This window comes from Gobio gobio (genome assembly GCF_949357685.1).
Source record: "Gobio gobio genome assembly, chromosome: 7".
Classification (NCBI taxonomy): Eukaryota; Metazoa; Chordata; class Actinopteri; order Cypriniformes; family Gobionidae; genus Gobio; species Gobio gobio.
Genome location: NC_137103.1, coordinates 58,911,234 through 58,928,984, shown reverse-complemented (window position 1 = coordinate 58,928,984; position 17,751 = coordinate 58,911,234). Strand labels below are relative to the sequence as shown.

At 37.4% G+C, this 17,751-nt stretch overlaps 1 long non-coding RNA gene across 1 annotated transcript; it reads right to left on the bottom strand.

The window, feature by feature from the left end:
- Positions 1-656: 656 nt before the first annotated feature.
- On the bottom strand, positions 657-15,842 carry LOC307129337. Its single transcript, XR_013816884.1, has 3 exons — positions 15,646-15,842; positions 14,355-15,542; positions 657-2,269 (listed from the first exon to the last, which is right to left on the bottom strand). It is a non-coding gene; the product is annotated as an uncharacterized lncRNA (long non-coding RNA).
- Positions 15,843-17,751: the final 1,909 nt, after the last annotated feature.

Here is a 17,751-nt window from a genome sequence, read left to right as displayed (position 1 = left end):
CTCTCTCATCCACATTATCTTTTCAGCAGTCTTCTAAGACTTTTACTATAATGTTAAATTCACTAACCCTTAATTCATCAATCCTTCACAAAGTTTAGAAATGTAACTGTTGAACTTTCAAATTAGAACATCTCCAATAAGTTATACTGTGAAATTGTTTCAAGTTATCTTTAGTTTAGATACCTCTGTTATCCAGAACTTCTCTTTAAACTTCAAAAGCCATCCTCTTAAAGCCATCACCATGTCTCCAAATTATCCTCTTCCATCTAATGACCTGCAGGATTAAGACTATGATAGAGACATTTTAGTTCAATATCATACAGCCTTACTGATACTAATACATTTTGTTCTGTTCCACAAAGTTATCAATCACAATCACAGTATGGTCTCAGCTGGCTCTTAAATGCCAATCATTGCTCTTTTCTTCAGGGTGTTTCCTGGCTCTCAATTTGTGCAGTATTTGGTGAGCGGTATAGAGGGGCCATTATTAGGGCAGGGGCTGCTGCGTCCAGTCTTGACCTTGGCCCCTACGAAACACAGTTCCCCCCCCAACAGAGATGCTGCTGGCCTCACAGACATCTGCCTCACCTCTCATACACACCTCACATAAAACCCCCTCCTCCTCTTTTTATTTTTTATTATTATTTTTTTTTTTTTGGTAGGGTCCAAGGTGACTTATCGTGATTTCCCTGGCTTGGGTTGCTATCCTGTCAGGCCGTAGGAAGTCTTACCCGTCATCGGGAACAACCACATCGTGCTCAACCTCTCATCGCTTTGAGATCTTTGACCCTAAACAGGATCCGATATTTTCTAGAGCCTTTCGGAAAGTGCATTCAAGAGTCACCAGAGCCATCTGGTCTGCTTTCAAATGAGTAAAAACATGGAGACAGGTTAATTATAACACAACTTAATCACTAAAATCCATCATACTTCTTCAAAGCTGCCCCATAGCAGTGCTTTAGATTATACTCAGTGAATTTAGCCAAAACACCTGTCCATTCAATTTAATGTTCTGCTACATCTGTGACCAAGGCCATCAGTTCTGTACATGGTGAAGGCTAAGAGCAGACAGAAGTTACTGGTCATATCATACATTCGTCAAACATTTCAGTTCATTAAAAGTCTGTATTTTTAAAACATGTCTTATTGCCCTCTTGATGGCACCTTTTTATATCTTAACAAATAACTGTCTATTATGTTCACATGATGCCCTGTGCCCTTACTCATCAATATCTTCTATCATCTGTGGCACAGGCTCATATATCAGCTTTGAGCTGGTCTGGGATGAGAGAGAGACTCTGAGGCCTTCAGGGCTGGTACACTGCATTTTCATAAACTTCTCACTCCTCACACTAGCTCAGTGTAAGATCTGGCTTTGTTTTCAAATAAATATAAGACATTTTCCTTTTAACTCTATCTTTAGACAGAAATCACATTTTCAAGTGATCATAACTTTATATTTGTCTTTTGCCCCCAAAATGAATTCAGAAACTATAATTTCCACTCAGATTGAGTCTCTGTTACTCAAGTTAGGCCACGTGGTGGCCGGATTGAGATTACAAATTGTTTATTTCAGCTCAGCACAGGCTTATCTTTTGAAACCAAAACATCAACTTCTAGGGTTTTCAACATTTTAACACCTATAGTTATTTCAACAACCCAATATTCAGTCAAATCATCATTATCAGAGTTTTGCAAAAGTGAGAAGAGCAAGAACATATTTATGATATATTTTTCATTTAAAACTCGGTTAATCAGGATTTATATATCTTTTATATCTTTTAAAACATGTTTTATCATCTTCAACTTTAATTTTAACTTCATATTAAAATGATCTCAAATCCTTCCTTCAAAAATAATCATTAAAGACTTTATTAATCTTATTGTTATCTCATTTTCATAGACAGAGTGTAAACCTCTGTTACTTTGTTTTTACTGGGTTTCGTTTACAGAATTTAGTCTGGTGGCCTGATTTGCCACACTTTTTACACCTTATAGGTGTCCAGACACAATTACGTGCAAAATGGCCCCACTGACCACAATTAAACACTCTCATCTTTATCTTATGGAGCAACGTTCAGCAACCTGTGTGCTCCAAAAGTGGCAGTCTGTCTGAGAGCAGAGCTTGCTCGGGGTCCAATAAAACAGACAATGGCTTGCAATTTATGGTGCTGTCTGCTTTTTTTTCCCCCCAACATTATTTTTAGTTACTCAATTGTATATCTCCCTTCGGGTATGGCACCTCACCCATTTTATAAATTAATGAATACTGTTATTCGGTGTACAATCTACCTAGATCCCACACACCTTCTACCTATTTTTAGTTTACAACCTCAGGCTAGGTAAAGCAGGTCGAATCCTTAACTAGATCATAAATATAAATTTATACTCACTTTCTAGAAGAACAGACCCCCTTCGTGTCAGGTTCAAATCAACTCGTTTAGAAAGCAGAGACGTGGCAAACGACTTCTTTTATAAATCAATTATAAGTAGATTTATTTTTCTATTAACAAAAGGTTTTACATACAATCAAATAAAAGTTTATAAAAAGAAAAAGTCTTAAGTAACAAAAAGCGGCAGTTCACAAAAGTCACCAGCAGATGTCAGGCTCGGATCATCAAGCAATGGAGAAGCAGCATGTCGTCTCAGCTTCTGGATTCCATATGGCAAACGATACCTTATATATCATTTCATCATCACACCTCTTCATTACATATTCAGTCACATAGGCATAGCTCATCCAATCCAAGATTTTGGACCACTGTTAACTCCCTCAGTTATTTCAACATGTTAGTATATAATGCCTTGTGTTCCCTCATTCTCCGTTTCTTGGCTTGGATCCTCCATCTCCTCCTGCGTCTCGTCTGCAAGACATCATCCTATGGTAAAATCCTACTCCTTTGTTTAAATGCTTTATTACATACTTGCATGCTAATACAGTTTACACTTCGCTTGCTTGTCTTTTACGTATATAAATGACTTTTATACCAATGGTTCAGTGTGTTCATTTCAATCAACCAATAAAACATTTTCTACAAAGTTTTTGTCTTTGTGTCTCTACTATGAAGATAAAACATTTTTACAAAACATCTTTGCTTTCGTGTCTTCATCACAAAATAAAATAAAAACATTCTCACAAAAAAGTCTTTACTTCCATGTCTTTACTATAAAACAAAAATAAAAACATTTTCACAAAAAGTCTTTGCTTCCGTGTCTTTGCCATAAAACCAAAATAAAAACATTTTTACAAAACCATGTGTCTGTATTCTTGCCATGAACCAAAGTAAGACATTTTTACAATATCATGTTATCATGTTTTTCCATGCTTACAAAGTCATTTATAAAAGTTGTATAAGAAAAACCTCCTTCAGGCTTTTCGGCCTCATAAACAGCTTGTACATAAAAGTTGTGAAGAATAAAAACTTCTTATAAAAGTTTCTCGGCCATATAAACAACTCTTCACTTCACTTTGCCATTTCTATTCTTCTTGTGACTCTTATAAAGTCAAACATAAAGGTTCTCTATAAAACCTCCACTATATTTTCCTACAAGACTCTTATAAAGTCTAACATAAAGGTTCCTTATAAAACCTCCTCCATATCTTTCTTTTCTATATATTTCTTACATCATAAAACCATGCATAACATATTGTGTGGTTAACATAGGCCTCTATACATTTGGCATTATTCTTGGCTACACATTGGGAGTAATACCTCCTCACATCAGTCCTTATTCCTGTATATATGTTGGGAATAAAAGGATCAATTTCATCATTATTCTAACATGCCCCTTATGCAAATTTTAGTCTTTTATTTCCAAATTAAGGTACTTTACATAACACTTCCTTGTCTTGTCATACTTGGTGAGCTGAGCATAAGTTTGCCCAGTTTCAGTGTAAACATTTCTTTGAGATATGTTCATGAATCTTTCCACCCAGGGTTTTTTGTTTTTTGGTTTGATCAAATCACTGCCTATTATCTTTCCGTTAATTCGAGTTGTGGAAGGCCAATTTTTTGTGCTTTGCTTAATAATTGTTAGGTATGCGCCAAACATCTTTCGCATCCATTTTCCATTAGCTATTTCATGTTGACATGCCCCGATTAACTGCCCATCAGGAGTTTCACAGATAAAGGTGCGGCTTTTTCCATCAATCGTACAGGTTTTGCACCAGTTCAATATCGGAATTAGAGTCTCTGGCATTTCTACCTTGGCCCAAGCCGTCTTCCTCATCCTGGAATCCTGGGCTGTTAAACGGGGTTTGGCCCTCGGCCTCTCTTTCAATTGGAAGTCCCGCATCTCTTTTAGCTATAAGATAAAATATCCCATTATGCTTAATCACTTTCAAATCACGGCCCCTTCCTTCTGCATACAATTTATGCACAAATAATTGCTCTTCCTTACTCCACAGTCTATGAGCCAATAGGTCGCTATACACTTTTTTCTCCACTGGGTGGAGCTCCATGAACATATATTTCAGTTTCTCCATCATTTGTACATTAATCACCCCTAACATCTTAAACACATCAACACAGTATTCCATCACATCTCGTTCATTGTACCATATTACATTATTGGTTTTCAGCAAAGCATTTGTTGCACAGGCTACCCATGCACAGAATAACTTCTGTCTCTGGCCACAATAGTTCATGGCATCTCATGCATTCGTCTTATACTCTGCTCACTCTTCTTATAGGTTCGACTACACCTATTCCCCGTGGGGAGTCTCGGGGCCCTTGAGCCACACTGTTTGATCTCGGTCTTTCCTGCTCACAGCACTTAATATATTTGCCCAATCTCCACGCAGCTACCATGCACAATCGTAAAATCCTACCCAGTCCTGTGCATTCGATTAGAATTAATACAAATATTACTGTCATCGTGGTCAATATCAGTTTAAAGTTATTCATTAGCCACTTTATTGATTCATAGGTGTCCTCTCCGATTCCGGCTATTTTTAAAAATTTCTTTTTCACCTTCTCATTTACATTATGAATTCCCTCTTTGAATGTTACTCTTCTGGGCTCTATGTCATGTAGTTGTTTGTTGAAGAACTGTTTCTTGGCTAACATAAAATAAAAAGGAAATGGTGGCATACATCTACCAATTTCTTGTGAACTGAAGGTTCCTAGGGTGTCAGCATAAATTGTTTTTTCAGTTGCTATTGGTTCTGAAACCATTCTGCATATTCCTTGATTTATCTCGTTTCTCCTCCAGTTCCCATCTAACTCCTCATTGTCAAACGTCCATCCCGTGTGCATCCAACGGTGGCTACCCGTACTCCACACCACGGTCCAAAATCTTTTAAAATCAACCATTTTTTCCTCTTTTGACAGCTTTCCCCTGTCACCCAATGTCATCATATATGCTGGTTCAGGGATATCCTCTTTCCTGTGGTACTCCGTTATCCCTTTGGGAATTCTCCACAACATAACCTCTTTATCTGTCTTCGCTCTCACCCTCACAATCGGAACTGGATAATATTTCCCTAATAGGTTATTTTCATAACTAACAACTACTCCCTTTCCGTTTTCTCTATTTGTTATTTTGATCGGAGTTACTCTTTCATTCTCTCTTGTGGCTACATCTTCCAATATGTCAAATAATCTAAACTGAAGTATCATCTGATCTGTCATTGTACTATCTTCCGTGATCATATCGATCCATCTTTGAGAGTGCTCCAAGATAGTTATTAACTTCACACCTTGACTTACAATTCCATTTGCATTATTAAACAACAACCAATGTTCCTCGTTATTGTATCTGTCCTCTGCTTCGTCTTCGTCTGCCTCACACTTCCATTTCTGCATGCATGTACATCCGATCCAACTCATCTCATGTTCCTTACAGTCTTTACCATTGAATTGTTCAATCAATTTTCTTATTACTTTATCTCTCCAGATATTGTGCAACTTCCAATTATAGCTTGTCTCAGCGCATTTCTTTAAGTCATTATCACTACAATCTTCCCAGTATTTATTCGTCTTAATGCTTATTTGATAAAGCCTCTCCTCATTTTCTCCAAATTTATTTCGTTCCAAAGCTATTTCAGCTATTCTTGTACTTTCGCTATACCACTTCAACCCTGGAATTGGATTACTTAATTTCTCCCTTGTTTCATACATTGTGTATCTCTCGTCTGTGAATTCTTCTTTACATTCATTTATGATATTTCTGTCCTTTATCCTTGTCATCCTTTTCCCGTGTATTCCAGTCGACTTCACCTGTTCTAGCTCTCTCCCTTTCTCATTCTGTCCTTTGTTTATCAGAAAGGTAGTGTCTATCTCATAATCTGGATCAATGTATACTGTGTCTCTCTCTGTATCATACAGCTTAGTCATGGTCCATAATATAATTAAGGCTATTACAACGGTGATTACCACTCCTGCCATGACTGGCCTCTGTACACACGGCTGATTCCACCTTCGTTGTCTCCTGGGAGTTCTTGACCTAGAAGACCCACGCTGGCTCTCTGCCTCCATTCCTGTAATACATCAAACTTCCCTTGGTGTTTTAATTCTCAAGTGCTTCACAAATTCATACACTCTAGTCTCCCTTACGAGCTTGTGTATTGGGTATTGAAGAGATTTTTAATACTTCAATTGGGCTTATTTCCCCTTCTTAAAAATCCTTCAATATCCATTATCCATGGACATCCAATATCCATTCTCCAAGGTTAAAAATACTTTTATGGATATCCAATATCCATTCCCCTTCATTGCAATTTTGCAAGGTAAAAAAAAATATTTCCATACTTACATTGCTTGATGATCCGAGCCATGCTGTGCTGCCCATCTTTCACTATATTACTAATTTCAGTAATAATTTTTGGCTTTTCTGCCAGCCAGTCTCTTCTCTATAGCTTTCTTTTTTCTCATTTTATATGTATAGTTTTCCTATCCATATCCCACATGTTACCATGTTAAATTGTACATTCCATCCAGAAAACTGATAGCCCACTTCACAGAGATCTTTCTGGGCATTTCGTACTTTGAGCTACTTTGAAGTGTAATACAGTTTCATACCACCTACAGATTTACAGTCAGTCTCTTGGGGTTTAGATTTACATTCAGTCTCTCGGGGCTTGCCGCTATCCAGCCTTAACTTCAAACTCCCTAGCTGTCCCAAGAGGTCTCATTTTACTTACAATCATTTGGTTAAAATCAGATTGTTTTTGCTCCATTCTCCATTCTGCTCTAGCCGAACCGTGTGTTTATCTACGATTTCTAGAACTCTGTCTCTTTTCGTAATTAGATCTTTGAACGGTTTTGTTGGATTTTTGTTTGTCAATTTTATCCACACAAAATCTCCCACCTGACACTGGTCTTCAGGCTGTTCAATTTCTTTTTTGGCTTTTCTACTCCCTGTATTCATATTAACGAAATACAAAGCCTCTTCCATGTGTTCATCCCACTCTGTGTTGTTATAATTGGCTCGAAAAAAGCTTTTTAAGCTGCCAATCGATCGTTCACTCAGGCCGTTCGATTCTGGCCTATAACGGAGAGATTTGATCAATTTTATATGTTTTTCTGCTAGCCAATTCTCTAGTTCGTTTCCGACAAAGTATGATCCATTATCTACTCTAATACATTCAGGCCTATTCCATGCAGACATTAATTCATCAAGTGCCTTGATTATGTTTTTAGCGCTGGGGTCTTTTAATGGCTTGGCCCATATTTTGTTTAGATAAGCTTCAACCGCAACTAAAAAGTACTTATTGCCCTTTTTTGTGCGCGGGTTGAGTGGGCCGGCTATATCTAAGTCCCATCCCACATTTGCTTTATCTGGGAGTATCCTCCCATAATCTTTTCTGATTGTTCTGTGGTAACCTTTTCTCATGCAGTCCTCACATTTTAACTTAATTTCCCTGTACTTCTGCCTCCAATTAGGAATATTCATGTTATTGTCTGATAAAACTCTACCCATTAAGTTTACACCAGGGTGCTTTAAACAGTCATGCAGTTTCTTTATGGCATCTGTCCCCTTCTCTTCAATTATGACAACTCTCCTGAGTCTAGCCAATTTGTCAACTGCTTCATTCCCTTGAGACAACTCTGTACCTTCCCTGGAATGCCCCTTTTGGTGAATTACGACCAGGTCTAAATCTTCTGCTAGAGTGTCTATCTCTTTCCACATCTGTTCATGCTCAATCGGTTTTTTATTGTATTTACAGAAGCCGTTCTGTTTCCAGACATCTAAGTTTTCATTTAGACTTGTCTCAACATATTTGCTATCCGTAACTATGATAGCTTGTCTGTCATGCATTTCTTTCAATTTCTCTAGCGCTTTGAGCACTGCCATTACTTCTGCCGTTTGAGCTGTGCCAGGACAAGATCCCTTGTCTGTCACTTCGTTGCCTTTTTTCCTTTTGATTATATACGCCCAATGGGCTTCGCTGTCTGCCAAAGTTTTGGATCCATCATTATATACCATTATTCCTTTAAAGGATGGTAATTTTGTCTTCTGACATTTCTTGCGTTCTTTGTTGATTATAGTTATGCTAGGGTCTAGTATAACGTTCTGCCATCTCTGCCATCTGGTATTTTGGGCCTTAGCATCTTTGATCTTATTCTTATTTAGATGGGCCATTACCATTTCATCTGTGTTAATCATTATCTGCCTTTCCCTGGCCAGACCTTTTAGTTCTGCATATCTTTTACTGATTGCAGCTAATTTCTTCTCAACTGGTAGAAACTTTTTCTCTGGGCTCTCCCAGTTTCCTGTCATAATGCGTATTGGTACGCAGCTTTTTTCGTTTCGTATTATTAATTGATAGCCAGTCTCATCTATATCTAGATCAACCTCTAGATTTTTGTCATCCTCTCTGCCTTCCAGCTGTCCTGAGCACAAAATTGCTTCCTTTAAAGCACTAAGTGCATTCTCCGCATCCTCAGTCCAATTCAATTTGTTCCCTTTTATTGTGGCATAAATCGGTTTCGCCATCTAACTAAATTTTGGGATTACGTCTCTGACATAATTCATTAGTCCCATCATCTGTTGTACATTTTTGACGTTCTCTGGTGTCTTTATCTCGGCTATTTTTTCCTTCATAGTTTTTGTAACACCTCGATTACCCGCAGACACCCAGAATCCTAGAAATTCAACTAGGTCTGTCATAATTTCACTTTTCTTTATATTGATTTTCAAGCCTGCCTCTGCTATTCTTTTCAATACCTCTTTTACGGTTTTTACGTGTTCTTTCTCATCGTCATTTGTAATCAAAATGTCATCGATGTACACTTCCACTGGCAGATCTTTTAATATTTCCATCATTACTGCCTGGAACACAACTGAAGAATTTACATACCCTTGTGGCAAACGTTGGTATAGATAATGTTTATTTCCCACCGTAAAGGCGGTTTTCTCTTGACTATTCTCCGATAATGGGATTGCCCAAAATCCATTTATCAGATCCAACTTCGTTAGATATTTGCCATCCTTCAGTTTCTCAATTGTGTCCCTTGCATTAATCAGGTATCGACGGTCTGGACGGGTCAATTTATTAAGGGCCCTAAAATTTGTCACTAATCTGAATCCTTGTTTTCCAGGTTTTGGCACTAATTGCAGAGGACTGTTTGTGATCGCTGAAGGCACTTCTTTAATAACTCCCTGTTCTAATAATTCTGTTATCGTTTGATCCAGCTCATTTTTTCCCAATTTGTTTATTGGATATTGTCTCTGTGGCTTGTGCATTCCGCCTAGAATCTCATGTGCATATTTTTGATCAACTAGTCCGGTGTCATTTTTATATTTTCCGCACGGAGTCTGTTTCAATGCTTGTATCAATTCTTCTTTTGATTCCTCACTACCGATCATTTTATTTCTGATGCGAGCTAACTCCTGTTCTGTATCTACCTCCTTCAATCTCAGCACCTTTTTTAGATCTCTTCCTGCAAGCAAATTCTCATTACCTCTTATCATATTCACACCAAATTTTTCTCCCATTGGCTCTTCTTCTATTTTACCATTATACGTTTGAACTAGTACTTTTCCTGTGTAATTTATTGGCTCTGTTGTGGAGGATATCTGAGCTCCTGTATCCAACAGGAATTCTACACCTTTCACCTTTACAAACAAATCTTCGTCTCTCTCCAAAACTCTCTCATCACAGATGTGCTCCTTCAACAGGCCAATTTCATTTCATTGTTCATTTCTTCCTGCACTGTTTCTGTCTCCGACATTTTCTTCCCTTTCACTATCTTCTCGTGCTTCCGCATTTAGAGTTAATTTGCTTCTTCCAAATCTCTTTACACTGGATTCAGTGTTTTTGCGTTTTTGTATTACTTGATCTTTTTGTGCTGGGGTTAATTTTTCCCATTCCCCTGCTGGAACATAACTCGCTTTTTGTGCAGTACCATTTCTGTTATCCTTAAAGGTTTTCTTTGCACTACTATCTCTCTGCCATGTCGTCTTTTTAGTATTCCAGTTTTTAGGCCTGTTGGACTGACCTTTGTCACCCTGCCTAGCTTGGAATCTTGTGTTATACGGTTTACTGTTCTCCACTGGGGCTCTCTGTTTATTCATTACTTTATCTTTTCGTTGTTTCTGAAACTTTGCACTTTGTGGTTCCTTCCTTTTTACAAACTGAGTATTTAAATCATATTCAGCTAGTCTCTCTTCTATTTGTTTTTTAGTTGTGTTATTTAGGATGGTCACCAGTTTCTGTCCTCCCGGTATTTTACGTCCTACGTCTCGTAGCAGTCTTACTTTGTCTGACATAGGAATCTCATCCTCAATTGATGACCATACGCCAAGTAACGGCACTTGTTCTTTATTTGCATTTATTAGCATGTCTTGCCATTGTTTGTATTTATCTTCGACTCCAGTGAGGTCTCTAACTTTCTGCAAAGCCTGTGCTGTAATGGCATGCCCTGTACAAGTGTGCACTAATCTTGTTACTGCTTCAGAACCTAAGTCCGCCTGCGTTGCCGCTTTAATGATTCTATCCATATAACTGCAGTAATCTTCATTTGGTTTCCTTGAACCTATTTGGTTTCTCACAACGTCAGTTAATTTTAATTCTAATAATTTTGCTTGGATATTTTGCTCCTCACTTCTCTCTCCCTCTGTTCTCCTTGGAGTGCTGAAGTGCAGCTGTCTCACTGGGGTCTCTCTCTCCCTAGGGGCTTCCCGTCTCTCTAACTCTCCTTGATTTATGGCCTCTTCGCTTTCTTCCTCCCAGATTTCTTCTGGGGCCAGATTCAGATTCTCAATTTGTCTAGAAGCTCTAGTTGTTTCTAAATTTCTTTGTAATTGTTTATTCTGTTTCTTCAATATTTTTATCATATTGTCTAATTCTTTCACTATTTTTCTATTATACTCATATCCCTCTTGGAAAAAAGTCTGTTTGCCTGCCTTTGACCAACCTTCTTGTTCGGCTATTTCTGTCGCAGACGGGGACATGCTGGCAGTCTTCACTTGACCATAAGTTAATTCTTTCTCAGGTATTACTCTCTTATTCCACTTGCTCAACAATTCCTGATCTCTTTTCTTTCCGCTGGGATTTCTGTACTTAGTTCCTCTTAACTCTACTTCTGGCCAATCATTCTTTATTTGTTTGGTCACTCTCTGTAAAGTTATTTTTACACCTTTTTTGTGTTTTAATCTAGTCTCTTTTCTGAGCACTATCTCGTCTTCACTACTGACTTCAAACTCTGTGCTAATTCTTGTGGAATTTAATTCCTCATCTACACTTTCATCCCTTAGACTTTCCTCAGAACTTGAACTGCTTTCTCTATAAGCTCTTTTCTCTGTTACCCCAATCGGAGTTCTATTTTCAGAAACTAGGTTTCTTTGTTCACCTTGTTCAGTATATTCCCTAACTCCTTCCATATCTCTATTTGTGGCTCCCTGCCTTTCAGGAGTATCACTTCTCTCATCAATTTTTTGTTCTTCTGACATTTTCTTCAGAAACTTCTTAATTGATTTCATATACTTTTTGTTTAACAATTTTCTGGATGGAAGTCACAGCTAAAATCGCAATTAGCCCTTATTGTCGATTTTATCTTATCAAGCCTTCTCTATCCATATTATTACTGAGTATATTATCAATCTTACACTCTAATATGGATTTGCTTGTCACTATGATTCCTATTCAACGACGTGCACTTCGTTGAGCAGTTCACACAGTCTACACTAAATCTTCTTACACTTAAGATTTAGCCAATCTCTATCATATCGGCGTATTAACCAAACTTTTAATACCCTATCGGACTGTACTTCTTTTATCCGGCTCTCACCGTTTTTTCCGTACTCCAATATAATATAATAGAGATTCTAGTAGTGTCGTGCATGCACTTAATAACCTTTTTCTAGGTTATATTAATAATTCTTCCCTGAATTATTTTTCGTCTACAGGATACCTTCCTTTCTTAGACTTTCATCTCACTCTTTGAGATCAACACTACTGGTTTAACCTTTTTCTAGGTTTAATATAATCCGTTTCTGAATTATATTTTCGTTTGACTTTACAAGTCCTTCTAGGATTTTCCTTAATCCTATTTTTAGGCTTTTTTAATAACCCATTCCTTGGTTATAGTAATAATTCTTCCCTGAATTATTCTTCGTCTACAGGATACCTTCCTTTTTAGACTTTTATCTCATCCCTCGAGATTTCAAAACTATTGTTAGTTCAACCTTTCTTTAGGTTTAATATAATTAGTTTCTAAATTATATTTTCATTTGACTTTACACGTCTTTTTAGGATTTCTCCTTAATCCTATTTTTAAGCTTTCTTTATATTATACTTTCTATACAATAATCACGTTTTTCGTCAGCACTTTGTTTATTGATTTTGGCCAGAAATCAATAAGCAATCGTGCCCCGCTAGTTGGGCGCCATGTTATTCGGTGTACAATCTACCTAGATCCCACACACCTTCTACCTATTTTTAGTTTACAACCTCAGGCTAGGTAAAGCAGGTCGAATCCTTAACTAGATCATAAATATAAATTTATACTCACTTTCTAGAAGAACAGACCCCCTTCGTGTCAGGTTCAAATCAACTCGTTTAGAAAGCAGAGACGTGGCAAACGACTTCTTTTATAAATCAATTATAAGTAGATTTATTTTTCTATTAACAAAAGGTTTTACATACAATCAAATAAAAGTTTATAAAAAGAAAAAGTCTTAAGTAACAAAAAGCGGCAGTTCACAAAAGTCACCAGCAGATGTCAGGCTCGGATCATCAAGCAATGGAGAAGCAGCATGTCGTCTCAGCTTCTGGATTCCATATGGCAAACGATACCTTATATATCATTTCATCATCACACCTCTTCATTACATATTCAGTCACATAGGCATAGCTCATCCAATCCAAGATTTTGGACCACTGTTAACTCCCTCAGTTATTTCAACATGTTAGTATATAATGCCTTGTGTTCCCTCATTCTCCGTTTCTTGGCTTGGATCCTCCATCTCCTCCTGCGTCTCGTCTGCAAGACATCATCCTATGGTAAAATCCTACTCCTTTGTTTAAATGCTTTATTACATACTTGCATGCTAATACAGTTTACACTTCGCTTGCTTGTCTTTTACGTATATAAATGACTTTTATACCAATGGTTCAGTGTGTTCATTTCAATCAACCAATAAAACATTTTCTACAAAGTTTTTGTCTTTGTGTCTCTACTATGAAGATAAAACATTTTTACAAAACATCTTTGCTTTCGTGTCTTCATCACAAAATAAAATAAAAACATTCTCACAAAAAAGTCTTTACTTCCGTGTCTTTACTATAAAACAAAAATAAAAACATTTTCACAAAAAGTCTTTGCTTCCGTGTCTTTGCCATAAAACCAAAATAAAAACATTTTTACAAAACCATGTGTCTGTATTCTTGCCATGAACCAAAGTAAGACATTTTTACAATATCATGTTATCATGTTTTTCCATGCTTACAAAGTCATTTATAAAAGTTGTATAAGAAAAACCTCCTTCAGGCTTTTCGGCCTCATAAACAGCTTGTACATAAAAGTTGTGAAGAATAAAAACTTCTTATAAAAGTTTCTCGGCCATATAAACAACTCTTCACTTCACTTTGCCATTTCTATTCTTCTTGTGACTCTTATAAAGTCAAACATAAAGGTTCTCTATAAAACCTCCACTATATTTTCCTACAAGACTCTTATAAAGTCTAACATAAAGGTTCCTTATAAAACCTCCTCCATATCTTTCTTTTCTATATATTTCTTACATCATAAAACCATGCATAACATATTGTGTGGTTAACATAGGCCTCTATACATTTGGCATTATTCTTGGCTACACATTGGGAGTAATACCTCCTCACATCAGTCCTTATTCCTGTATATATGTTGGGAATAAAAGGATCAATTTCATCATTATTCTAACAATACGCACAAAATTTTGAACAAATTCAACAAATTTGAATTTTCTTGTTCTCTCTTTGTTTGTAGCCAGTGAACTTCCAATTACAATAAAAACATTTCTGCCTATTATCTTCATCAGTCCAGCAAAGTTTCAGAGCGGAGCTGCTTACAGCATTTGCTCTTGTTCATCTTAAAATCTTTATACCGACTAATCAAATTACCGATCATATTACTCAAAATGTTAGCCAAAATTTTGTCAAAGTTCATACTCACCGGTGATCTTTAAACAGCTCTGGCATTTTAATTTCTCAGTTTCATTTCTCCACAGTCAATGCCTCTCTGTCCTTCTTTTTGACGAAATGAGTCGCCCAATTTATCTTAGTCTGAGTCAATTGTGACACACTTAAACCCCCGTTAAACCCATATTGACTTATCAAAAACGGCACAAAAGCATGATACCAAGTTCCCATTATTTTGTCCATAGCTTTGTATGAGCTCTTAGAGAAATTAACCTGTTCCTCCTCCACGCTTTTCGAACTCTCATTACCCATTGTTTCTATTAACAGTATTTATATTTGCGTATTTGAATCCTTTCTCTCACGTGGTCACCACGTATTTTATTCACTGTGTTAATTCTTTCCCCCAGCGTGGCCACCACGCCTGCCTAAATTCGTCAATTTAGGACTTTCAAAAATGCCCACATCCGTCGATGTTAGGTCTTTTTCCCAAACAAGTGCCTTACTCAATGTTTGAAAGTTACTGTCAGGCTTATTTCAAACTGCACCTTGTTTGGACGCTCGAGAAATTTCTAGCTTATTCTCGCAACTTCTGGCCCTTTTGGGAAAACAATTAACACTTGGCATTTGAGAAACTCTTATTCTCAAACCCTGTTTGGAAACTTACTTTCAGGCTTATTCCAAACTCCTGACCCTTTTAGCAGAAATATTCAATACGCAAATATTTACTTAACTTCTTATTTACCACGTAAATAATTTTCTCTCACCGTCTTTTGATGACCTCGTGAGTTCAATTCTGGGAGTGCGTTCACCTCCGCTCGTCGTGATGAGTAGGACAATTCTCTCTCCTTTAAATTGAGGATATTGAGCCGCAGAGTTTGCTCTCTCGGGATGATCAGTCAATTGCCCTCTCAATCACGCCGATCGGTTGGTTCACTGCATCCCATCGTCCTCGTCGCCATTTGTTGTGGAAATAATTCTATTCGAAAAATGAGGAGGAAGGAATACAAATTCAAACCTTTGAAAAGTCAAAGTATTAAAACATGATTTTATTTCTTGCAAGAAATAGGCAGTTCACATACAGAGAATGTCTGTCATGAGAAGGGCAAAGTTAGCTCTCCTCAACATCGCTATATACCTCTCACACATCCTGGGTCGGTTACACCCAATCTTTGTTTGCCTTAAAAGGCATAACTTCTAACTAGACAAAACAATAACCCATGCCTGCAGAATTTCCTGTCTTTAAGCTACATCATTTTCACGCATCCAGTCTATTTCTAGTCTAATAGCCGCTACGCACATACTTGTCACACCTAGAGTACGATGTCATCTTGACCTCTTGCAACCCCCAGCTTCCTTGCAACTGAGAATTCTTAACACTTAGAACAGTATGTTTCCTGCAAGCTTGCTCTAACTTATGCATTTCTAAAAGCTTGGTTACATATCTTTAATAATGATTATATGATTATATGATTGTATTTCTAAGTAAAATGAACACTTCTAATAGTAAAAAACACATCTAAGAGTCAAAAACATATCGAAATGTAAAATTTCCTTCACAATATATACACAACTAAAGCATGCATCCACGTTTTATTCTGTATGTGTGCGCGAGTGTTTTATGCATGTGTATGCGCGCATCGAGTTTATATGTATGAGCGAGTGTTTATTGGTGTATATGCATGGAAGTTTATATGTATGTGCGAGTGTATAGGTGTGTCTGCGTGCAGTGAGTGTATATGTATGTGCGAGTGTTTATAGGTGTATATGCATGGAAGTTTATATGTATATGCGAGTATTTATAGGTCTATGCGTGCGTCAAGTTTATATGTATATGCAAGTTATTCACGAGTGTGTATGCATTCATTACTAACATATGTATTGGTGTGGATTTCATATTAGTGTGCACGTGTATTTCATATATGTATTTTGAACATCCAATAGTATACATGTATATGCGAGTAATTTATAGGTGTATATGCACGTGTGTTATGTATGTATTGATAAGCGAAGTTTGATTTAAATCCTACGTGGCGCCTCATACAGACACACCTATACACACTCGCACATACATATACACTCGATGCACGCAGACACACCTATACACACTCGCACATACATATACACTCACTGCACGCAGACACACCTATAGACACTCGCACATACATATACACTCGATGCGCGCAGACACACCTATAAACACTCTCACATACATATACACTCACTGCACGCATACACACCTATACACACTCGCACATACATATACACTCACTGCACGCATACACACATATAAACACTCGCACATACATATACACTCGATGCACACAGACAGTATACATATACATATACACAAATATGTATATACATATACATATATACATATACACTCACTGCACGCAGACACACCTATACACACTTGCACATACATATACACTCACTGCACGCAGACACACCTGTACACACTCGCACATACATACACACTCGATGCACGCAGACACACCTATACACACTCGCACATACATATACACTCGATGCGCGCATACACACCTATACACACCTATACACACCTATACACACTAATCTATCTTTCTTATCGATTGCTCGATTGCTCTCCTGCCTGATCGATTGCTCCTGTCTGCCTGCTGTGTCTGTTGCTCTGTAGCTCAAGTCTGTAGCTCTGTAGAGCCTTGCTTACGTTTGAATCTTTATTTTGATATTTCCTCTTTCTTCTACTGCTAAATATAACTTACTCATCACCATACATTGTTTAAAAATTGCCTATCACGTTAAATTTGACATCGCTAGCTTTTAATCTAAATCACCATCACACGTTAGCATTTTGCTAGCCTGTTAGCTTGTTATCTCTGCACCCGGGCCTCCCTTTTTCTGAGTTCATAACTTGGATTAGTAAATTGTGTCCAGCAAACGATTGTGGTAAGTGGTAAATTGGATTAATCAACAAACACGGTAAGTCATGTCTTCTCCTGTCATTATCACCTGCAGTGCATGTCGCATGTTTAGTGTAGGCTTCTCCGCTGGCGAACAGGGCTTCACATGTGATAAATGTAAGGAGATAGTTAGGCTGACGGAGAAGATTTCAGAATTAGAAACACGCATCCATACTTTATCTGAGAGTAGTGAGGATGTAACAGCTTTAGACACTGATTTGGATGCGAATAGCTTAGTGA